Source organism: Vipera berus (assembly GCF_964194415.1).
Source record: "Vipera berus genome assembly, chromosome: 1".
Taxonomy (NCBI): domain Eukaryota; kingdom Metazoa; phylum Chordata; class Lepidosauria; order Squamata; family Viperidae; genus Vipera; species Vipera berus.
Window position 1 is genome coordinate 159,113,504 of NC_138202.1, and position 24,759 is coordinate 159,138,262.

General features: G+C 42.9%; 1 protein-coding gene across 5 annotated transcripts in view; it reads left to right on the forward strand.

Annotated features, from left to right (window-relative positions):
• Nucleotides 1–24,759, forward strand: part of METAP1D (methionyl aminopeptidase type 1D, mitochondrial) — an 89,302-nt gene that overhangs the window by 5,271 nt on the left and 59,272 nt on the right. Inside the window, exon 1 of one of the 5 annotated variants that reach the window (XM_081313837.1) lies at nt 8,349–8,439. The exons of the other annotated variants lie outside the window; for them this stretch is intronic. The gene's annotated coding sequence lies outside the window, so the exon portion shown is untranslated. Of the gene's footprint in view, nt 1–8,348; nt 8,440–24,759 lie in introns of those variants that run through there. 5 annotated transcript variants of the gene reach the window in all.

Below are 24,759 nucleotides of genomic sequence, written 5' to 3' on the forward strand. Positions count from 1 at the left end.
GATAGGTTCAGAGCTATTCATAACATTCAAATAAGGCTATAGCTGTTAAGAATTCTGAACACCAAAACTTTAAGCCTTAAGCTTTGTGCAGATAGGTTCAGAGCTATTCATAACTTCTTAGAAATCAAAGACCTTGGGAGTAGTCACCTTAATGGTTATTATAAGGTTCCCGATTATTGGAAATTAACTTGCAGATTATTTTATGACAATAGTATCTGTTAGGGTCTGCAGCTTCATTAATGTAAAATAAGCACAACCCATTAAATACGCACTGAGTCTTGATTGCTGTTCAGAGATGATCTGACAACAGTGACTAAAGAAAATAGAGCTTATTTGTGTCAAAAACAATTAATGATAACACTAACAGAATAATTTTGTTCCATCCGTTTACATGACTCTTGTTCCTTTTGAAATTAAGCTGGGCTATTTTAAAATAAAAATGGTAATGGTAGCTATGCGTATTGAGCAATGAAGCCAAGTAAGACCATCTATAATAGAAGAAGATGTGAATACATTTGGATGCATCATATCTGAAGGCTTTTTCTTAGTTGAAGGAAATTGTCTGAAATATCTTATGAAAAACAGCAGATGCAACAAATGCATATCTAAATTAGAAATAATAGCAGAAACAATATCAAAAAATGACAACAAAGAATGAACAACCAGTTAGAGAGGCTATAAAGTACTGTGAAGTGGTATATAAGTCTAAGTGCTAATGTTATCTACTAACAAATGGTTCCAGATATGACTAGTCACAAGAACTATTAAGTATAGAACTTAACGCCCATGGTAGACAATGGATACTCATTATTTGCAGTTGCCAGGCTATGAACCTGACTGCCTTTAGGACTGCTGCGTGCCTTTAGTTTGCCTACAGAGCAGGGAGGGGAAATGGGGAAAGAGTGGAATCCCACAGGTGGTTTATCATCATGAGAAAGCTAGAGAAGTGAAAGTTCTCCAGCATGACGAATGAAGAATCCACAGATGGGTTGATCTCGTCTTTCTGCTCTAGAGACTAAGTCAATCAACCTTTGCCACCCCTCTCTTCCTCCGGCTAGGAATCCCCAGTCACGACTTAGTCTTAGCCCAAGTGAGACGGGGTGAGGTTTGGCTCTTGTTTCTAATAGAAAGACAAAACTGTTGGATTTTCCCAGGTTGTACCTTTCCCTTCCCTTCTCTGATATCAGTGCTGCATTTCAAACCGCTGAGAGTCAGATCAGTTTTGCAGTCTTCGGCTGAAGCCTCAGGCTATTTATAGCTTCCAGGCAGGGCAGAAGTGTAATGGTCGCCATTTTGAGCGCCGCTTTTATGGTTCCTGGGTGTGGGGGGGACCCTCCCTTCCAGCGAGGGCTGTTTAGACTCAAATATTGGCCAGAATTCAGTCAACAGCCTCCCAGCCATTACGGAGGTCTTTAGTCGGTCCAGGCAATTTCCAAAGACTTCAGAGCGTGGTTGAGTGCCCACTTTAACTGCCGCCATTTTCAGCGCCTCTTACCACCACCGATTTTGCTGCTTATAAGTGTGCTGGCTATCCCATTAAGTTGGTCTTGCCTCCACTAACAGGATTATAAGTGTGCTACCTGGTAAATACGTGGGTCAGGGATCACACGGAGACAGCAGGCTCGGCTACCTTGATTTATTGAGGTACACACTAGGCAATTCAATGGGGTTACAGCTCCCTTTTATAGCCCGCTGTCAGTTGGCTCCGCCAATCCTGGACCCGCTGCTTTCCCGCTCGCCGGATGGTCCAATCGTCTGCGTCGGTTTCTGACAGCTCGGGTCCGCGTGTGGAGCTGTCAAACGTGGCGCCTGCGTAGTCGCTCCCGGCAATTTGACAGCTGTCAAATTGCCGCATGTTCAACTGTCAATGGTGATTTACCTCACGTAGCGTTTAAACCATTTCTTAAACTTGATATAACAATAACTAACAATTAACATATGAATACATATCACCCCTTACCTCTCCCCCGAACTGGTGCAATTCCTCTCCCTTGGTTGTTGTGTGTTGCCCCGCCATTCGTAGTCTCGCAAGTATGTTGGTGGTTGTCTTCTCCGGCAGGAGTGTCTCGGGGTTCCGTCGTTCTCTTGTTCCCCTTCCCCTGGTGTTGGTTGGTTGAACGTGGGGAGGTGACGGGTTCCGGGCGCCATCTGTGGGGGTGATGTATGGGGCGGGGTTGGTGGAGGAATGTTTTGGGGTTGCCGGTTTCTTAATTGGTCTATGTGTCTGCGGATCTGTCCATTGTGTTGTGTGTGTATAACGTATGAGAGTGGTCCTGTTTGGTCGATTATGGTGCCCTGTAGCCATTTTGGTCCAGATGTGTAGTTACGGGCCCATACGGTTTGGCCTATGGAAAATGTTCTCGAGGGTAGGGGTTGTTCAATTTCGATGTTGCCTCTGTCCGGGTGCATTCTATCCAGGCGGGTGATCAGCCTTCGTCCCCATCGTAGTTCTGCCGGTGATTTTCCCGTGGTAGTGCATGGAGTGGTGTGCTGGGCGAGGAGGTATTGGGAGAGTCGGCGATGCCAGTTGCCCTGCACTATTTTTCTGAGGGCGTCCTTGGTGGATCTTACCATGACTTCAGCCATCCCGTTGGAGGAGGGGTGGAAGGGAGCCGATGTAATGTGTTTAATAGAGTTGCCCCTCGTGAATATCTGAAATTCGCGAGAGGTAAATTGGGGTCCATTGTCAGTAACCAGGGTGTCAGGAAGGCCGTGTGTAGCGAAAAACCCCCGCAGAACCTGGATTGTGTTGGTAGTGGTGATGCTGTGGACTGGGGTGACTTCTAGCCATTTTGAAAAACTATCTACTGCAATTAGGAATGTTTGCCCCTGGAATGGTCCTGCGAAATCCAGATGGACCCTAGACCACGGGTTTTTTGTTGTCTCCCATCTGTGTGGTTTGTTTTGAGTCGGAGCTGATCTTGTTAATTGGCATGGGTAACAGCCGGCAACATATTTTTCTATGTTGCTGTCTATGTCCGGCCACCACACATAACTCCTTGCTAGGGCTTTCATCTTTACGATCCCGGGGTGGCCCTCGTGTAGTGTTAGTAGGGTTTTCTCTCTGTGTTTCTGGGGAACTACCACCCTATTTCCCCAAAGGAGGCACCCTAGGTGGGCTGACAGCTCGTGTCGTCTAGTGAAAAATGGTTTAAATTCCTCACCCGGGCAAGTGGTTGGCCATCCTGCGGAGACCCATTGACATACTCGGCTGCAAATTCTGTCAGTGGCTGTAGTAGAGGAGATGTCCTTTGCTGTCAAGGGGGTATCAGGAAGTTCTGTGATTGCCAAAATACGCCCTGCTGGAGCTGGGTCCGGATCTGAATCAGGCAGGGGCAGCCTGCTGAGGCCGTCTGCGTGTCCTAATTCTTTCCCTGGCTTGTGGATTAATTGGAACGAATAGGCCGACAAGAAGGTCGACCATCGCAGTATTCTAGGTGAGAGTATTTGCGGGGTTAGCTTGTTCCACGTGAATATGCCCAGAAGGGGCTTGTGGTCGGTGTAGATGGTAAACGTTCTACCGTATAGGTAGTCGTGGAACTTTTTGACTCCAGCAACGATGGCTAGAGCTTCCCTGTCAATTTGGGCGTAATTTCTCTCTGCCTTTGTAAGGGTCCTAGAATAGAACGCTATTGGTTTTTGTTCCCCTGAGTCTAAGAGATGACTTAATACTGCTCCTATTCCGTATGGAGATGCATCGCAGGCGATGCAGAGGGGAAGGTTTTCCTTGAATAACGTGACTGTAGAACTGTGGCACAGGGCATTTTTGAGTATGTTAAAACTGGCATCGTGTTCAGATGTCCAGAGCCAGGGGCGTCCCTTGTCTAACAGGCGGTGCAATGGTTCGGCTAGGGTAGCTTTGTGGGGTAAGAATGCATGATAAAAGTTCAAGAGTCCTAAGAACGCTTGTAACTCTTGCTTATTTTTAGGTGTTGGGGCAGCTTTGATAGCTTTGATTTTAGCATCTGTCGGGTGAACCCCGTGGGCATCTATTTTATAGCCTAAAAACTCTGTTGAGGGAACCCCTATTTGGCATTTCTGTTTGTGAAGTTTAAGACCTGCTGTTCTGAATCTGGTCAGAACAGCTGACAGGCGCTCTGCCAAAATTTCTTTATTTTCTCCGGCGATGAGGACATCGTCGAAATAGGGGCATACCCCAGGAATCCCTTTTAACGTTTTTTCCCTCCGTCGGTGGGTTCTAGGACTCCTATTTTGACAAGGCGGTCCAGCTCGTCCTCAATCTTTTGTTTGAGGGCGAACGGGACCCTTCGTGCCCGAATCCTTATGGGTGGCACGTCTGGTTTCAGATTAAGGGTGATCGGGGGGCCAGTGTAAGTCCCTAGGGAGCCGTCAAAGACGTCTGCAAATTGTTTGCAGACGTCTTCGAGGCTTGCGGCCTGTACTTTGTTGATGCCTGTCAGTTTTATGCCTAGTACCCTGAACCAGTCCAGTCCGATTAGGTTGGACCTGTTTCCATGGGTCACTAGGACGTTAAGGGGTCCTCGGAATTTTTTAAATTCCACTAGTATTTTAGCTTGGCCCTTCAGGGGTATTGGGGACTTCTGGTAGTCCGCTAGGAGCACCTGGGGTGGTTTTAAGGGGATTTGCCTCCTGTTTTTGCGGCAAATTTCTCTGAAGGTTTCCCCTGAAATGAGGGTGACTGCTGAGCCGGAGTCTACCTCCAGTTCGCACGGTACCCCTTGTAACCTGGCTTTAATTTTTACTTTAGGGGTTAGATTGTGGCTTCCCCCCCTCCTACCTTTTTGTTTATGGCCTGTACTAGGTGTCTGGGGGGGCCTGGTTTTTGGTCTGGGCCGGGGTGTCATACCTGGGGACGTTGTCTCGACTTCATGGAGCTCTCCGCGGTTGCGGCTTCTGCATGCAGTTTTGATGTGACCCGATTTTCCACAGTTGTGGCATCGGGCGTTCCTGAATCTGCAGGAGGATCTGATGTGGTTTCCTCCGCAGCTTGCGCAAGCGACTCGGGGCTCTCGGTTGTTGTTTTTGGGTCTCGCCCCTTCCTTGTTGTCAGCTTTCCGGGTTTGGAGCCTTTCGAATCGACGGTGGATGGCGTCTACGTCGGTGAGGTCTTCTAGTTCCCCCTGGTCCCTGGGAACTATTTCCCCTTGATTCACGGCCCTGGTTTGGTTGTTTTCGCCCTTGGCGAAGTCTTCGGAGTGGGTGTTTTCGTACGCCTGAATCTCCCTAGTGACTTCAGCTAGATTCAGGGTCGGTTTCGCCATTATTTTTCTCTGGAGGTGCTCGTCTCGGAGACCGATGACCAGCTGGTCCCTTATCCGGTCCTCCAGGTCCGGAAAGTGACACCATCTGGCGGCTTGTCTTACTCCCGCTACGAAGTCGGCTGCCGTTTCCCCTGGTCTTTGGCGACGCTTCGCGAACTGGACTCTCCAGTAGATCTCGGAATGGGTCGACATATAGTGCTTGCTGAGCCTTTCGGTGAGCTCAGCATAGGCTACCTGCGCGACCGGCTCCGGGCTGCATAGACCGACGGCTACATCGTACACCGCGGTCCCGCTGAGGTATAAGAGAGCTGCTGCCTTAGCCCGGTCCTCGGTTATTTTACTAACCAGCAGGAACCCCTCAACTTGGCCTAGGTGTGATTCCCAACGCTCAGGAAATCGGGTGTCGAATTCGCGTATCTGGCCGAAAGCTGCCATGCTGTCTCGGTTCTCCCCTCGGCTTGCTTGAGGTGGAAGTTACAACTTCCCAGTGACTAGCTCTGAGCCTCCAGAAGGGAACCTTCCTAAGCTCAGTGACTTCAGCTTAGCAAGCCGATCCCATCCTCGTCGCCAGTGGTAAATACGTGGGTCAGGGATCACACGGAGACAGCAGGCTCGGCTACCTTGATTTATTGAGGTACACACTAGGCAATTCAATGGGGTTACAGCTCCCTTTTATAGCCCGCTGTCAGTTGGCTCCGCCAATCCTGGACCCGCTGCTTTCCCGCTCGCCGGATGGTCCAATCGTCTGCATCGGTTTCTGACAGCTCGGGTCCGTGTGTGGAGCTGTCAAACGTGGCGCCTGCGTAGTCGCTCCCGGCAATTTGACAGCTGTCAAATTGCCGCGTGTTCAACTGTCAATGGTGATTTACCTCACGTAGCGTTTAAACCATTTCTTAAACTTGATATAACAATAACTAACAGTTAATAACAATTAACATATGAATACATATCACTACCCTGTCCACGGTGCTCACATATGGCAACTCAGAACCCTTGGCTCAACACCCCATGGTACATTCCTTTATCAGGGGAGCAATTAACAGCAAACTGCCTGTGGTTCACAGATGTCCCTCTTGGGACCTGTCCAAGGTCTTACAGGCTCTCACTTCACCTCCATTTGAGCCCATCAAAACCTCTACTCTACGGTTCTTGACACTGAAGGTCGCCTTCCTAGTAGCTGTCACATCGGCTAGGTGCATCCCGGAATTGACAGCACTCTCAATTAGAGATGATTTATGTATTTTTCATAATGACAAGGTGTTCCTACGCTTAGACCCCTCCTTCGTCCCCAAAATCAACTCATTGTTTCACAGGGTGCTGCCAGATTTTTGTCCTGAGCCGTCCCAGGATTTGGAACGTAAATGGCACACCTTGGACGTTCGTAGAGCCTTACATACTGCCTCTTTTCACAAATCTGAAGCTCTATTCATTTCATTCCAGCCCTCTTCAATGGGTCAGAAGGTGACTGCCTCTACTATTGGCAGATGGATTAGGGCTTGCATAGCAGGGGTGTACCAGGCACACTCCTTGCCAGTTCCAAGACGAATCACCGCACACTCCACTCACAGTGCGGCAACTTCAGCAGCGTGGGCAACACAGGCGTCAATCGAAGAGATATGCAAGGCAGCGACGTGGTCGTCCCCTTCCCCATTTGTGAGGCATTATAAGAGATAAGTTCGCCTCAGCAGACACTTCATTTGGCAGGAGAGTTCTCCAAAGAGTAGTGTCAGATAGTGGGACACAGGCCCAGACGTCTTCCCGCCCATAGGGACAGTGAGGCTTTGGTATGTCCCATCTCTGGATTCTCCGCTCATCATGCTGGAGAAGGAGCGTTGTCTTACCTGAACGCCTTTTCTCAGCATGACAATGGAGAATCCACTCCCCCCCTAGGGTCCATCCGGTCCTGTGTCGGGAATTTGAGCCACCACCTTGAAAAAATCATCAACTGCTGCGCCTTCGTCGTGACGGGATTCCTAGCCGGAGGAAGAGAGGGGTGGCAAAGGTTGATTGACTTAGTCTCTAGGGCAGAAAGGTGAGATCAACCTATCTGTGGATTCTCCATCGTCATGCTGAGAAAAGGCGTTCAGGTAAGACAATGCCTCTTCTGTTTTGGTGAACTGAGAATGCTTCTCATAACAATTATTGGAAATTCTACTGGACAATGTGACCTGACCAGTCAGAGGAGAGAGGAGGAGAGTTACTCTTTTAATTAATCGCTTCCCGCCTTTTCGTTAGAGCCAGCTTTTGCTTTCTAACTTGCTGCTATGATTCAGCCCACTACAGATAATATTAGAGGACTTTTTGACTCTGGTGTTTCTTGGTGGGGATTTCAGGCAGAGGTTGACAGCAGTGATGAACAACCTTCTTCTTCACCCAATGTTTTTCATCGCTACAAATAATGAGTACCCATTGTCTACCATGGGTCTTAAGTTCTATACTGTCCAATAGTTCTTGTGACTGGCCATATCTGGAACCATTTGTTAGTAGGTAGCAATAGCACTTAGAGTTATATACCACTTCACAGTACTTTACAGCCCTCTCTAAGCGGTTTACAGAGTCAACCTATGGCCCCCAACAACCTGAGTCCTCATTTTACCGACCTTGAGCCTGGTGAGAGTCGAACTGCCAAATTGCAGGCAGCCGGCAGTCAGCAGAAGTAGCCTGCAATACAGTACGGCATTCTAACCACTGCTTCACCACAGATTATTGTGCCATGTCTGGATGCACTTGAGGAAAAAAAACCCAGCAGAATCCTGCATTGCTTAGTTCAGACCAGAGGCCCGCAACCTTTTGGACACCAGGGACCAGTTCCATGGAGAGAGGTTTTTCCGCGGACCGGAGGGGGCGTGGTTTTGTGGGCTGCCTGCATCCTGCGGATGGGGCTTTGCTTGTTTGTGCGGACCGGTTGCTGGCATGCTGCGGCCTGGTACTGGTCCATGGACTGGAGGTTGGGGACCCCTGGTTCAGACAACAGGTCTACTAAAATGGAGTTGCATCCAGGTTCACAAAGCGGTGATGAGACAGGAAAACCTTAATTAGCATTAGGTTATCTTTTTTTTTAGTAAGGTATTAATATATGGTTTCTGGTGAGCTGCCTTGACTGAGAATGTGCCAATAGTTTATTTAATGAGCAAGAAATTTAAGCTTCTGTAAGGAGACCTCCAACCTGTAGTTTGAATCTACGTTCATGTAAAAAGTGAGTATGAAAATAAACATTTTCTTTTTCCAGTTTTCAAAAAAATCTATAAGAAGTCGCTAATTGAATAAATGTATACATTGTTTGTCATTTGTTTTTACTTCTCCCATTTATTCTCATCCAGGAGTGTGAAGTTGTCTGTTTTTGTGTAATAATGTAATAATGGAAGGTCAGACGAAATTCATAAACAAAAATACTTTCATTCAATTGCTTATTAGTTGCAGGGATCCCATATCTCTTCTCTGTGTTTTTCAGAATCTTGCTAACCACATAGAAAAGGGCTTCTCATCTTTTTAATAGTTTTTTTTCTTTCTGAAATAGCTATGTTTTGGCTGCAGTTTTAATTATTGAAAAAAATATATAATTAAGCAGAAAATTGACAGAAAGCAAAACACCTTTCAGCCACATGCAGACTTCATGTACTTAAGAATTTTTTTAAAAATGACATGTGGCTGTAGGCCAGTCTGCTTTGTTTGCAAGTAAACCCACCTACCCGGAAAAAAATATATAAATAAATTGTAAATTGGTGCGGTCAAGAACTTCCTGGAGAGTTAAAGCGGGTGGCAAGGAGCTTCTGAGGCAGCCCCATGTAGAGCAAATTGCAGTAATCTAAGTGACAAGGTATTTGTCACTTTGCCAGGGTTTTCTTCTCCAGGAAAAGGTACAAAAGCCTCAGCAGCTGAAGCTGGGTACCGGTCCTCTAGCCCCAGTAGTAACCATGGATCTAGGATGACCCCCAAGTTGGAGATCTGCTGCTTCAGAGCCAGCATTGTCTTTCCAGAACTACCAAGCCAGATAGTTTTTGCTGGGAATTCAATTCAAGATATAAAGTTAGGATTTCTGCTCCATCGAGGCTTGACCTGGATAGAAATATATTTAGCTATCCTTGCCTTATTGATGACACCTCCTCTTGAACTGATGGATTACCTGTACTTTTTTCAATGGCTTCATATGAATGTTAAATAGTAGGCCAGAGCCAGAAGAGATCTATAGCGTTCCACGTTGCAGTAGCCAATTACTCTCCAATTATCACTGGCTGGAACCATCTACTCACTACTAAGGTACAAAACAATGCACCCAGTTCTGTTGGGGGGCGGGGGGGCGGGGGTGGGAGAGGAGCCAGAAAGATACTATTGTTGATAGAACTGAATATCACTGAAAGATTTCACAGTGCAGGAGGGATAGACTCCTCCTATTGAAGCTTTGTTTCATCCGTCCTAGTCTAGTGCAACCATTACAGGGTCTGTATCATGCCTAGATCTGAATATTGACCAAAAGGAAGTTAGGAACCCAAATAAACCACTTCCAGGATGCTTTGCAGTTGGAAAATGACTTTTTTTTTTAGAACCTTCCCTAGAGGAAGAAGGGACGCGGTGGCTCAGTGGGTTAGGACGCTGAGCTTGTCTATCAGAAGGTCGGCAGTTTGGCGGGTCGAATCCCGAGTGCTGCGTAACAGAGTGAGCGCCTGTTACTCGTCCCAGCTTCTGCCAACCTAGCAGTTCGAAAGCACGTAAAAATGCAAGTAGAAAAATAGGGACCACTACGGTGGGAAGGTAACAGCGTTCCGTGCGCCTTTGACATCTAGTCATGCCGGCCACATGACCACGGAGACGTCCTCGGACAAGCGCTGGCTCTTCGGCTTTGAAATGGAGATGAGCACCGGCTCCTAGAGTTGGAAACGACTAGCACGCATGTGCGGGGGTGTTCTGTACCAGCCTGCTACCGGCCCTGCAGAAAAGGCAGGGACAACCCCTTTTACAAGAAGGCAAGAGGCTGGAATTACGCCTGCCAAATTTATTGCTACAAAAACAAATAGAACAAGACACAAACCAAGAAACAGGAGCTTTTCAAGCGGTTGTCTTCAGCAAACCAGCCTTCCCACGCATTCCCCCTTAAATACAGTTCAGGGCGTGGCTTCTCTCTGCCTCCTTCCGAGGAGCCCCATTGCCTTTTTCTGTTTACTCCTGATTGACTGCCTCCTGCGTCGGGCGTCCTTGAACAGGGCCAGCTGTGGGTCATCTTCATCCACGCTGTCAGGCTCACACAGCTGGGTCTGCGTCGTGACCAGATGAGAGGGGCCTGGCTGGGGGCTCTCATCAAGCTGTCCAACCCCCTCAGCAAGCTCTTCAACACCCCCCTCCTCCTCCTCCTCTGAGTCGTCCGACCCAACTGCCGAACCCACAGGCTGACCCTGAATCACAACAGGGGGAACCTTTACCTTTACCTTTACTAGAGGAAGAAGTTGGTTGATTAATGAATAATAATTGTTGAACCTGACTGGTCCAGAAAGGCTTCTGGACCCCACCACCCTGAAGGAACCAGGGAACACAGGGGTCCAGTTCACAAATGGCACTCATACTGCCCAACATCCTTCCTATTTTCATAGAATGAGAGAAATCCCACCATTATCCCAGGGTTCTTTCTTGATCCTGCCCATGGAGAATCAAGATTTGAGTTATTCTGTCAGCAAAAAATTGATCCGAACTCTCACAGCAACCCGTTACCACCTGGTTTGCTGGTTTTGGGCCTTTACAAGGGGAACGGTATATTTATTATACTTGAAATAATTTTGTTCCAAGAATGTATTTTTGTAAATAATGGGTTATTTAGATCAGGGAAAAGTTTTTCCACAGACTGGAGGAAGCATGGTTTTGAGTGCTGTCTGCATTCCGTGAATGGGGCTTTGCTTGTTTGCACGGACTGGTTGCTAGAGTGCAGGATAGGGGATCAGGGACCCCCAATTTATATCACCCACACATGCAAAGAATTGCCACTATTCTCCATCTGACAAGTGTGCATAAATCTCATTTAGATAAGTGGCACTTACATCACCAAGCAGCCTTTGCATGATACACTGACCTTCCTAGGAGCAAAAATGTTAGAATATCTTACTTTGAACTGGAACTCGGGATAAAATAAAGATTTCACAAATAATATATTAATTGAGAAACGTACAAATGAAGAATATATTGGAATAATGCAAAAGTAGTATTGTGGTTGCTATTTACTTATTGAAATTCCCATGTACAACAATATCATCTTGTTTGAGTTGGTGTCTCTTGGGATTTAGGACATGGCTATGAAGTTGGCACCCATTACAATAATGACATTGTAGTTAATACTCTTAGACAGATGTTTGCATCAAGTTACTGGTGTTTGTAACTGATATATTTCAGACAAAAGTGAGATTTTTCATCAAAATTTATGTGAATTAAAATCATAGTGAAAAAGAAAAACTTGCTACACGTGTCAACAACTCATTGATATATTATTAAAAGTAGCTTCAGTTTTAAGCTGGTCAAAGGCACAGTAACTGGGAATGTATATAATTTATTTAGATTTATATCCTGCCTTTAATTTACACAATTCAAGGAGGTGTACATAGTGCTTAGAACTTCTAAGAAGTATCACGGTGGGGAAGAATCCATTATCCCCCATATCTAATATAATCTTCACAAGCCTAGCCTTTATCTTTGGAGTTGTGCCTACTCGCCTAGCCTGTAGCTACTAATAGGAATAAAAATAGCTAATCCTCCATGATGATGTTTCACTTTGAAAATTCAACTAGTGTAAGTGGTTAGTTCTGCAGAAAGCTGATATATCTTGATTAATATATTACTTTTATTATGGTAGTAAATTGGAATCAAAGCTGTAGCCTCTGAATTACCAAAAACTAGTAATAGTTCACCACCCATTCCTTCAAAGATGTAATTCAGCCTTCCCCAACCTGTTCTTGTCAAGATGTGCTTTGCCACAAGTGCCATATGTTGTGTTATCCCTCCACTAATCTGTTCTCCTTTACCTAGCATTGATGGCCCTTTTCATATTAATAGCTGTAACCATTCATTCTAGCCATTTAAATCCTAAAATTCCCTAGTGCAACCTAATCTAAGAGATCCCAGAGTTCCCCCACAGGGACCTGCCATCTTGGAAATCCTCTATTAGAAATTAGAACTGCCAGATATCAAGCTGCTAGGACAGTAAAAATCCCAACTGTTTTAATCTTAGGTCTCATTTTACTTGCCATCACATCATCTTCTGAAACCAACATTTGTTTTCAACCGAAAGGATCCGATATTAATCAGTGACTGCAGTTCACTTTTTATTTCTTGCTGAAAGAGTCTTCGTTTGCACTTCTACTCCATTGTGACTCAGTCCTTTTGTCTTGTCTTTGCTATAAAGCAACACACTTATTTGAACCATGAGAAAACCACTGGAATGAAGTAAGATGTCCATTGAATATCCATAGAATAAAGATCAAATTATTACCTCAGGAAAATACTTCAAAATAAGTTGGTCACAGATGCTAGAAATTTTCTTTCTGAAAGAAACTGCATTTGGAAAGGCTGGTGTAATTTTAGATACTTTGTATACTTTAGCTTACCAATAACCAGCATGGTGCAGTGATTAAATTCCTGGTCTAGGAGAGAGAACCAGGTTCAAATCCTTTGTAGGACTGAATAGCCAATCATTCTCTTTGAGCCCTAACCAACATCAAGCTCTGGGACAAACCAGCTGAAAAAACAAGCTCCTCCTCAGATCATATATTGATAGACTGCATTGTAAGAAAATGTAGGACAAGCAACAAAACATATTTAATATTTGATTAAACTTTCAGTTTATAATCATATATCCTTACATATTGAATCTGAAAATCATGGTATCAGCTTTGACATTTACAGTGCTGAAGGAAACAGCTGTCCTTTTAGAGACATACCCATAAATGTCCTGAGCATTTACATAGGAAACTCTCCATCAAGATGAATGAAACATCCCATAGTAATGTTATGTTTCTGATTTATGTTTCCATTCAAATTCAGCAATTCACCTCTCTGTGAAATAGACAAATTGATTGAATAAGGAAACTCCCTTCCCTAAGGATGCTGTGACATACAGGTAGTCCTCAACTTATAACCCATTCATTTCATGACCATTCAAAGTTACAATAGCTGTGAAAAAGTGACTTATGATTTTTCACATTTATAACCATTGCACCATCTCCATGATCATGTGATCAAAATTTGGCCGCTTGGCAACTGGTTCATATTTATCACGGTTGCAGTGTCCCGTGGTCATGTGATCAATTTTTGCAACCCCCCCCAACGAGCAAAGTCAATGGGGAAGCCAGATTTGCTCAATAACCGTGTTATTAACTTAACAACTGCTGTGATTCACTTAACAGCTATGGCAAGAAAGGTCATGAAAGGGGGCAAAATTCACTTAACTATCTTGCTTAGTGAAAGAAATTTTGGGCTCAGTTGTGGCCATACATCGAGGATTACCTGTAGTAATTACACAAAGTGTATATATTGTGTCTTTAGCCTTCCTTTTTAGGATGTTGAGTGGTTACATTGCCAGGAAAACAAATTACAAAAAGTTTTCCTAAGATCCAAAATTGTGTGATGCTAAACATTAACTGCTGAAATCCGGAAGGAAGGAAGGAAGGAAGATAACCAGCAGCAAGATGAATGGACTAAGTTACAGCGGTGATGAGTGCACTGTTGGGAGACCTGAAAGAATGGGTTAGGGATAGATTGTCATGGAGAAAACCCATGTGCTCACTAGGAGTCAAAAGCAACTTCATGGCACATAATAAATCAGTTAATCAAGGGAGACAGCACTGTTTTCATAATGTTTGGAATAAAGACAAACATCTAAAACCCCAGGCAAAGTTCCAGGTGGCTACTTACAGTCCAGGAAACATGTTTATTATTGTGCACAAAATTGAGTGCTGTTGTCTTGGAGCCTTGTATATGCAAACTGCTGCAAATGAACAGTGTAATTAAGACCAGGGACTTGTTTCTGCACGCTGTCACCTTCCTTTTGAACAAAGTCAGACTATAAAGTTGCTCTTTTGTGAACCACCCATGGCTTCCAGAAGGCTGACTAATGCAACAGTGGATAAAAACTGCATTAATGCTTTAACTCAGACATGTCAAACACAAGGCCCGGGGGCCAGATCCGGCCCGCAGAGTGGTTTCATGTGGCCCGTGAAGCCATCCTGGAAACAGTGAGGGAACGGCCCTCGCTGCCTTGGCCCAGAGACCTTCCTTCTGCCAGAGACCCTCAGATCTGTCCCACTCCTGCCCAGGCCCCCATAGGCACCCTTGATGCGATCGATGTAGAGCTGGCGATGCCCACCCAGTAGGCCATAAACACTCTAGCCACGCCCACCCCGGCCATACCCACCCGGCCCCTTGAGGGCAACCGCAATGCTGATGCGGCCCTCAATGAAATTGAGTTTGACACCCTTGCTTTAACTAGTCAGCCTGTAAACTTTGAATAAAATTGTGGTGGTTGAATTCACAGATAAAACTAAATCAGAAGGTTTCTGGATACCACTGGAATATGCTCCCTTTGTGGTTCTGTATTGTACTGTTTTTCCCCCCCACACTATTATTCTCTTTCCTTTGGTGACCCAACTATAAAGTTATTGGAAGGTGAGCGTGTACATTTAGGGGCCAAAGAACAAGTGGAAACAAATGAGCTTTTAGTTTCTTTGTTTATTACCATAGCAAAGATAAGTCTCACAGCAGTTGTGCCCACTTTTGCTTCTAACCATGGCCCCTTTCCTTCTCTTAATTTTCCTAGAGAAATACCTCTTCACAAAATAGATGCTGTTATGGATATAGCTACCATTTCATTCATCTAATGGGTTTGCCCATTGTGATGAATGTGATTCGTTTAACAATGCTTTACTGTTAAAAAAAATACATTTGTCTAAGTGTATTAATAAACCTTTATTATTTCCATAAATATCGTCAAGCCTAAATGGTTCTTGTGGATATTCTTAGATAAAGGTGATAGGATTCAACCAGTTCTTTTCTAGAAATGTGCTTACCTGTTCTGAAAAAAAAGAAAAGGCAAAGGTGAGCCAGAGCGCTAGAGACCTTTCTAAGAGATTAATGTACGGTGGGATGGGTTATGGCCATATTTAGGCAGGTTATACTTAAAAAGTCCCAACGAAATAAAAAGAACAAAATGCACAGAGGGAAAAAAATACATTACACCAAAACAAACCAATAGGGCAGCGGTCTCCAATCTTTCCAGTTCGGCTGACCAGTGGCAGCTGTGGGGGTAGAAAGGGGATGGTTTTGCGTGCATGCAGCTTACACAAATGCAGCTTTGTGCACGCACGTGGTTGCTCACCCACCACTTCCACGGCCCAGTTCTAAACGTGCTGCAGCCTGGCAGAGAGCTGCCGACCAGGGGTTGGGGACCCCAGCAATAAGGGTCTCAGCAACTACTCTACCCCCAGAGCCTGGCAGAACAGACATGTTTTCAAAGATTTTCAGAGTATTATCAGATCTTGGAAGGGATGCCGTTGTGATGGAGAAGGTGCACTTCTTAAGCCTGATAGACAAATGGTTTAACTGAAAGGGCCTGAAATGCACCCACTTTATCTACTTTTCTTGGGAAGACAAAAAACGTTGGGAGAAAAACAGACCTTATGCCATGAAAGGTTTTTTTGGGTAACCAGCACAAAAGTCTATCTAGTCTAGCATTATGTTCCAGAGACACGGGCCAGTGACAACTGCACAAACAACGTGCACTGTGCTCTGCTGGAAATATTGTGCAAAACATGAGGTGCAGAACCTAAGGAAAGGTTCTGTGAGCTGCAACAAACGCAGAACCACGTAGGTTGTTAGTCCTGTTACTAAAGTTCACTCTTTGGGAGGAACAAATTGCCTCTGTGACTGTTTCTCACTCGTTTCTTCCAATGAAAATTAATTTATATCATTTGTATTGAGTGTTAGTAGATTCTCCCTGAAGCATGCCCCGGTCTCCCTCTAAGGTAGACTTATTCTGTGGAGGAGAGGGAATGCAAAGAAGCATATTAAATGCATGCTGTTGGTGCTGCAGTCCTTTATTTCTAATATATCTGTTTTCAATAGAAAAGAGTCCTGAAATAGGGCCTTCAGAGAATAGATTGAATAGATGATTAATTGCCTTACCTGCTGATTAAAAAGATTGGAGCTGGTGAATCTGTCTAAGCTACTTTCCATGGTTGTTATAATACATGGAAGCAAAACACCAGCTGTTTTTTTCTCTCTTTAAAATATGAATAGTAGACACCTGTACTTTGCCCATCCCATTGTGTAGTCACTAGGTTCTTCTATCCCTTGTGCTCTGGCTTGCTCTAAAAACAAATGTACTGCTTGCTCTAAAAACAAATGTACCATGTGGATGTGCATATGTATTGTGGTAATCTGCAGGTGCTAATTTCAGACTTTACTGTCTCTGGACAGATAAATCTGAGTAGACTTTCTCCACACTGGTTATTATCCTATCCTTGCCTCTTTTCTCTTCTTAAAGAGAAGAGGCATGTAGAACAGTACAATACTTGACTTACAACAGTTCATTTAATTCAGGGCTAGGCAACCTTGGCTCTTTTATGACTCGTGGACTTCAACTCCCAGAATTCCTGAGCCAGCATGGCAGCTGAAGTCCACGAGTCATAAAAGAGCCAAGGTTGCCTACCCCTGATTTATTTCAAAGTTACAATGGCCCTGAACAAAGTGACTTATGACCATTTTTCACGCTTACGATGGTTGCAGCATCCCCATGACCACACGATCAAAATTCAGATGCTTGGCAACTGAGTCGTATTTATGATGTTTGCAGTGCCTTGGGGTCATGTGATCAGCTTTTGCAACCTTCTGATAAGCAAAGTTAATGGAGAAACCAAATTCACTTAACAGCCATGTTACTAAGTTAACAACTGCAGTGGTTTACTTAACAACTGTGGCAAGAAAGGTCGTAAAATGGGGCAAAATTCACTTAAGAAATGTTTCCCTTAGCAACATAAATTTTGGGCTCAGTTGTGGTCATACGTTGAGGACTACCTGTATCAGAGCTTAGGTCTCCTATCTCTCCTAATCTGATCCCTGGGTATCTCTAGCTTAATGGAAATTTGTGCTAAGGCAGCGGGTGAGAATATGGTTGCCGCAGATCTCTGTAATAGTTGTATTTTGGATGGTCAGGAAACACCATGGCTCCAAAAATATTGCAAAAATAGGATAATTTGGCCTTTGCTGTCCTTTTTTGACTATAAAAATCCAACAGATTCTAAGAAAAATGTTGGCAAGGTAAATATTTATCTTCTTTGTCTTTTTGTAATTCCACAACTACGGTAAGTTTTATAACTCTAGGTGACTACACAGAAGAAAGAAACCATTTCCCCCACTTATACCTGTTACTGTTTAACAAAGACCTTTCAACCAGTTTGGGTTAAAGTGGCCAGTTTGCCATCTTAATCAAAAAAGTGAAATGTCACCAGGGGGTGACACGTCTGATCAGGTTTGGACTACTTTAACAGGTTTGTTGCATGACTGCAAAATAACGAGATCAGGTCAGCCCAATCGCTTCTCTGCCAAAACAATATCCCATGGTAGCTTTTCAGTGTTAGCAATTGTGTGAAATCTCCCATCAGAATCCTTTGTGTGCTTTTATAGAGATGTAAGGTCTTCTATTTCTGTCTCATTTCTACCCAGGCAAGTGTCCTTCAACAGCTCGTTCATCACCAGTTAACCTAGCAGGGGTTGTGATCAAATGTCATCATTCCATGCCATTGCACCCAGTGATTTGATGCAATTTATTTTTTATGACTCTATGCGGAGTTTTGAGGCTGCTTCAGAGTAGGGAAAAAAAACATGATGGGTGAGATAATGTAGCGAAATCCTTGTGCTATAGTTCACCTGGGTTGACGTACACAGTTCTCTGTTCATCCCATCGCTAGGGCAGAGAGGAGGATTCAGACATTTGGAAGATAGCACATATCTTTCTTTTACCTCAGTTAATGCAGGAATATCCTATAGTTCAATTTACAGGATATGCTTTGCGTACAGAGGTGTTCAGTTCCTCAAGTTCAGTTCCTAGCTTCTCCAAGTCAAGGGATCAAGAAGCAGATGATAGCAAAGTTCTTAGCCTGGGGCCCTGAAGAATTGCTGCCAGTCAAAGTAAATTACTCTTTTCCTGCATGGGGCCCCTCACAACTCCCATATCTTCATTCAGCATAATCAATAGATGATGAAACCCAACATACCTAGAGAAACTAGGTTGAGAAAGAGTGAAGGAGGCAATGACAGGTGAAGTAGGCAAACAGGGTTATCACACAGCACGGCCCTGGTTGAATACATTTCTGGAGGCCCGGTTCACATAAAACATAAAGCACAATTTACAAATCACAGTGGCTGAGTTCACCCATTATGTTAAGCCTAAACTATATATATTATGGTTTTAACACATTAAGTTATTAGGTGTGAAGTAGAGTCCTTACGCTCTTGGGTTTGAGAGCCATTGCACAGAAACTGTGTAATGCAGAACTTATGAAATGTTATGTATGTCTCTATGAATCAAGTAGTTCCAGTAGCTCAATGATGAAATCAAGGTGATCAATAACCTCTGTTGTGAAGTGAAATTTGTACTGAGTTGTGAAATGTGCTGTGTTTCAACCAATCCTGAAAACAAAGAAGAAAGAATGTGCATATTAATGAACTAGACTAGATAATGAAAGATGGTAATACGAAGGAGGAAAAAAGGGCACTGTTGTTTGTATGGTTGTAAGGGGGAAAACAAGACTCCAAGTGTTTTGAGCAAAGCCTACTAACTGGATTAAAATATGCAAGTCCCTTGGACACCAAAGAGGAATGTTGTGATTCAGGGCCAGCCTGTGGGTCCGGCAGCCGGCTCGGATGTCTCGGATGACTCAGACGAGGGGGAGGAGGAGGGTGTTGAAGACGAACGTGCTGATGATGGCTTGGAGGCTTCGCAGAGCCCCCAGCCAGGGCCCTCTTCTCAGCTGCGCGAGCCCGACAGTGCGGATGATGATGACCCACAGCTGGCCCTGTTCAAGGACGCCTGACGCAGGAGGCAGTCAAGCAGGAACAAGCAGAGAAAGGCTGTGGGACTCCTCGGAAGGAGGCAGAGGGAGGCCACGCCCTGAACTCTAATAAAGGGAGTGTTTGGGGAAGGGCTGGTTGCTGAAAGCAACCGCTCCGTTTGTGGATCACAGTTCCAGTGTTTTGTTTCTTGTTCTGTTGTTTGTGTAATAAATCTTGGCAGACGCCTTCCAGCTTCAGACGCTCTCCAGCCTCTGCCGTTTGTACAGGGGTTGCCTTTCTGCAAGGCCGGTAGCAGGCTGGTTCAGAACAGGGAAATCTTGCAATGTCTGGATTAGAGATAGCAACAGGGGAGGACTGAAAGAATCGGTTTGTGAGTGCTGGATACTTCTTAATTTGTTTTCAAGGCTGTTTTTATGTGCATTGACCAGCTCACTGCATGCTCAGTCCATGCTCAGAAGATGTTCACTTCTGCACACTAAAATTTATTTACAGATTACAATGTCCTGACAATTTGCTATGTATAAAAATTGGCCTTACACATGACAGTCTCTTAATTTGAGAATGGAAGCTGTGGCCTTGACACTTTCTGGAAACCACTCAGCCCTATCTTATTTTCTTCAGTCACAACCTTAATTCTTACCAATAAATGCCTGTGTTTATTTTTCTCTATTCTTATGTTTTTCACTGAGGCAAATTTCCTTTGAGGACAAAAACGAACAGTGGACCTGTGTTCATGTATGTCCATGTTTGTGTGAGCACGTGTGTGCTGATAATCCATTGAACCTACCAATCATAGTGGAAATTTAGTCCTCAAGTGTGAACACAAACGCCTCCTTTTTATTTTTCATTTGCCTAGGATTTGGAAGTAGTATGTACGAGTGGTTTTTAAATACAACTTTCATCTTTTCAACACTTTTTTTTACATTAACTGTTTCAATGATTAATGTTAATAAGAAAATACTCTTGACCCATTTAACATTGGATAATATCCAGTGTTCAGCTGAAAAATGAAATACACACCAAACATTAAATCTTAAGCTTTCAGGCTAGTGAACTACAAATACGTTTTAAATTATGAAATAATTATATAGCATTTAGCACTAATAATAGTATAAAATATTACTCAACCATGTTTACTGTCAGTATCAAGAAGGGCTATATGCTAAAAATACAATTATTAATTTAGTTACAGTGGATAAATCACAGCATAATCCCATATGTGTCTCCTGAGAAATAAGTCGCTTAGCTTTTCTTTCTCCTTTTGCTTTTTGTAAAAATTCCTTGTGATGAAAATTCATTTGTGATAAACCAGCATTTTGCTGTTAATATTTTATGTATCATTTTGTGTTCTACTTTAACTTAGTAATATTAATTTGTGACAATAAAATGTATTGATTGTTTTTCATAACACACAGTTTATCTTTAATTTTAAAAGGCAAATTATCAATAATTGAGATGGGGAAAAATCATTTTCAGCAGCAGTTTAGGAAACAAAGAAAACAGTAAGAGCCTTTAAAATAAAAGAATTTTATAAAGAGGGACATAATTTGCAGCATTTTAAAATAAATGTAAAATTAAGAATGCCAAACTTATTCTGTGGGGTTTCTGTGGTTACCCACCTTTTGACAGTTTTGTAAGATGTGTAAGTGATTTATAATTATTTGTTTCTCGTTTGTTATATTGGGGACCTTGTGTTCAGTTTGCATCTAATATAATTTCCTTCCCATGCTTGGCTTTATGTATATTTTACCTTATATGATTGACAGTGATTGAGCAATCCTTATGGAGTGCTTGCTTTTTATCTAGCATAAATGATGCATGTTGATAGTGTTGAAAAAGTAAACAATTTTATTTGGTTCACAATTTTCAATAAACATGGGATTCTTTTTATGCAAGAAAAAAGGAAAAATGTATTGCTTGATCTTTAATTTTTGTCTGCTTCAAGCAGGCTTGTAACCCAGTCTGTTAAAGGTAGTCATCTAATCAAACGCCACACACGTATGGATAAATATTTCTAGAGATCCAAAAATGAAACACTTTAATGGTGGTATGACATGAAAACAAACACTGACAATAAATGCACCACACTTTAGTCCTTATTGGACTTTTGCCCGGTACATTTTCCTTACACAATATGTTATTTGTGGTACAAAAATATATTTTCAAACTCCATCTGCATCTTAAAAATGTCAGACAGCTTGTTGGTTTCACCCACTACATCCCTGTCCACCCACGGCCCTGTTAATTTGCACACACCTCCAAAAAATGTAAATGTCTTTGTTCAATTTTTGGGGGAAAAGACTTTAATTTTGCAGTGGAATCAAAGTTATCTAAAATATACCCCTTTTCATGGGCATGCTGAGGAATTTATACCTGTAACCTGCATTTGTAAATTCTTTCTCGATGGGAGGTTAACCCCATAATGTATAAAACAATGTTTTCTGATGCTTCAACTGCTGCTTATAAAACAAGATAATGCAGGTAATTAACCAAACCTGACACAGAGGAGGAAACACTCGCTGCTAGGTGTCATTTCAACACAAGCAGCCTTTTATCAAATGCTTTCTTTCAGATTTCAACTACTGTTACTGCAGTTGCTCAGGTGTGTTGAAATTAGAATCACAAAGTTGCAATAGGTGGAATTGCAATATGCTTTATTTGGGGTAAGAATGCCAACAATCACTTGAATACGGAAAGTCAAAAAACAAACAAACCCAGAAAAAATCACCCACATCTGCAGCACCCACTTACAGTTTTGTTCCTCGGTGACTTTTGTGAAGGAAATAATATATTCGTTAAAGGTGCTTTAGGACAAGTGCCGTGTTCTGAACTAACCTTAAAACAATGGCATTGAAGGGATAACTCCCTTAACCCTCCCCGCCCCTCTGTTTGTATGTGTTAGCATGCTGGACCACAAGTCTAATGTGTCCTTGACACATAGCAACAGTTTTTGTAGATACAATTCTTTTGGCTGTTTTCATTTTTACAAAAGGTAATAGGATTTTTTTTCCCCCTTGGCAAGCTGTATGGAGATCTGCAAATATGCATTAATATGTTCCCAGTGGGCAGCTAGGGTACTGTTATTTACCTTAACATCAGTTTATTAGGAAGCTTGTGGAAATAATTTAAAAACCTAAATATTAAACCTGTTTGAGCAGTGGTTCCCTCTCACAAGTGACAGAGAGGTTTATGGGTTTTGTAATAGTGACAGTGGGAATTTTTGCTTGCTATCATGGTGTATGGACTTTAAATCCTTTAATGCATTAAACAAAGGAACAATCTGTACCTTCTCACAAATATCTTAAAGTTTTCCCATTTTAAGTGGCATGCTGGCAGTTTAATAGGGCTGTTTTTGACTTTTTTTTTAAAAAAAAAAAAAGTTGAAATTTCCCAGATGCCATTGGCTTGTTTGAGCCTTTATTCCCTTGGTAATAACCATGTGTGAAGCTTTTTTTTTAAAAAAAAAAGAAAAATGCTGTGTCCAGCCTTTGGAACCAGTGTTTCATTTATTAGTGCTGCTGCCTTATTCTGCATAAGACTAAAAAAATTTATTTACGTAATCTGTGCAGGGGAAAGGAGTATGGAGATTGCTGCTTTCTTAGGAATCTTGTTGCTATGCTGAAAGAAAAGATATACATCTTTCATCAAAGAAATACCAGTGGTGTTTTTTTAAAAAAATGTTAAGAATCTCAGTTTTTAAAAATAGAAAGCTCTTCACATCTAGTCATGGTTTTATTAATAGACAATGGAATCCCTTTGGTGAATGCATGAATGACGGAGGCTCATAAAAGCTTTGCTATGGTTATTGTCCTCCCCGGGTACTAGAGCATTTTGTTTAATGGAGCATTAATTTAACTAATCTTACTGTCTTTTCTAAAAACAAACCACAAAATTCTGAACTACTGCTAGAGCAATCAACTGGGGAAGAGTTCTGAATTTGTTTTTAAGGGTGTAAAATGAGATGTCTTCTGTCTTCCAGGCTTGTTAAAGTTGCACAGTATCAATTGCCATTGATAAAAAGCGGCTCCAAGCCAACTTCCTGAGGGGGCTCTGAGGAAGGGTCATAATTTGTCATGACCCAGGCACGATTACTTGAATGTTGTTATTATTGGAGTAGAGGACCCTTAGGCTGTCATCCTTCCTGTTCACCAGCCTTCCCCAACCTAGTGCTCTCCAGATGTGTAGCTCCAGAATTCAACCCCCATTACTCCTATGTCTTAGCTGAAAAGGCAGGATTTTGTGTTCTACCCATCTAGAGTGCACATAATTAGGATAAATATACATATATATTTACATTTACATAGGAGTTTGATTCTCTAGCATGTTCCAATTTTCTGCCTTCCCACTTTTTTTCCTGCATGGCACAGGGAATTGCAAAAAAAAAAAGCAAAAGCAAAAAACGTTCTCAGAACATCATGCTTTCTGAAGAATGTTAAACAGTGGACTGAGGAAATTAAAATAAGCTGTATCACAACTGAAAATGTCAAGATGACATGTAGTTAGTCCATAACCACAAGGGAAATTTTGTACATTAAGCGTAGCCCGGCGACTTTTGAAGACATTAAAAAAAAAACTATTTGTTCACTGAGAAGAGTGTCTGAAGAATCCTTGTTCAATTTGAAACTGTCATGGAGTCTAATAAGTTCTGAATTAAACTTTGATAGCTGCCTCAATTTATGTGGTCATAAAAGTACTGCTAGACAAGATTAGTGGTCCATTATACACTGTGGGTGGTCAGCCAGCAACATGAGTGCCACATGTGCTACAGGAACAGAAATATATTGCGTGCTTAGACTGGTGCAAGGAGGCTTATGGTTCTGACTCTGAAATCACAAGGCCTATGCTCCTGCATCCTTCCTTCCTTCCTTCCTTCCTTCCTTCCTTCCTTCCTTCCTTCCTTCCTTCCTTCCTTCCTTCCTTCCTTCCTTCCTTTCTTTCTTTCTTTCTTTCTTTCTTTCTTTCTTTCTTTCTTTCTTTCTTTCTTTCTTTCTTTCTTTCTTTCTTTTTTGGCTTTGCCATACTGTACAATCAGGAAGGGATCAAAATGGCATTCATGTCTATGCACTCAGTGCTAGAGACATGCCTTTTCATACTTGGAATTTGCCCAATATTTGACTGCAATTGATCTGTCTATTCCAGACGCCTTAGTAAAATATTTGAAGAAATCATAATATCTCACCCATTTTCCACATTGCCATGCTCTAAAACTGGGATAGAAGTTAACTCCCAAGTTTCTCACTATAATGCTTATTGGAGGCTGTGACTGAGACTTGTTCATTGATGTTGAAATAGTGTCACATTCCAGGGAACCATCAAGATACTATCAATGTCCAGGATCAAGTACAAAGATGCAATAGTAATAGAGAATATCCTTTGTTCACCACATATCAAACAGCCACACTCCTCCTAATCTTCTCAATCTGACAGCCCCCAAGTATGTCAGATTGCATCTTATCTTCACTGTGAATGGCCATTC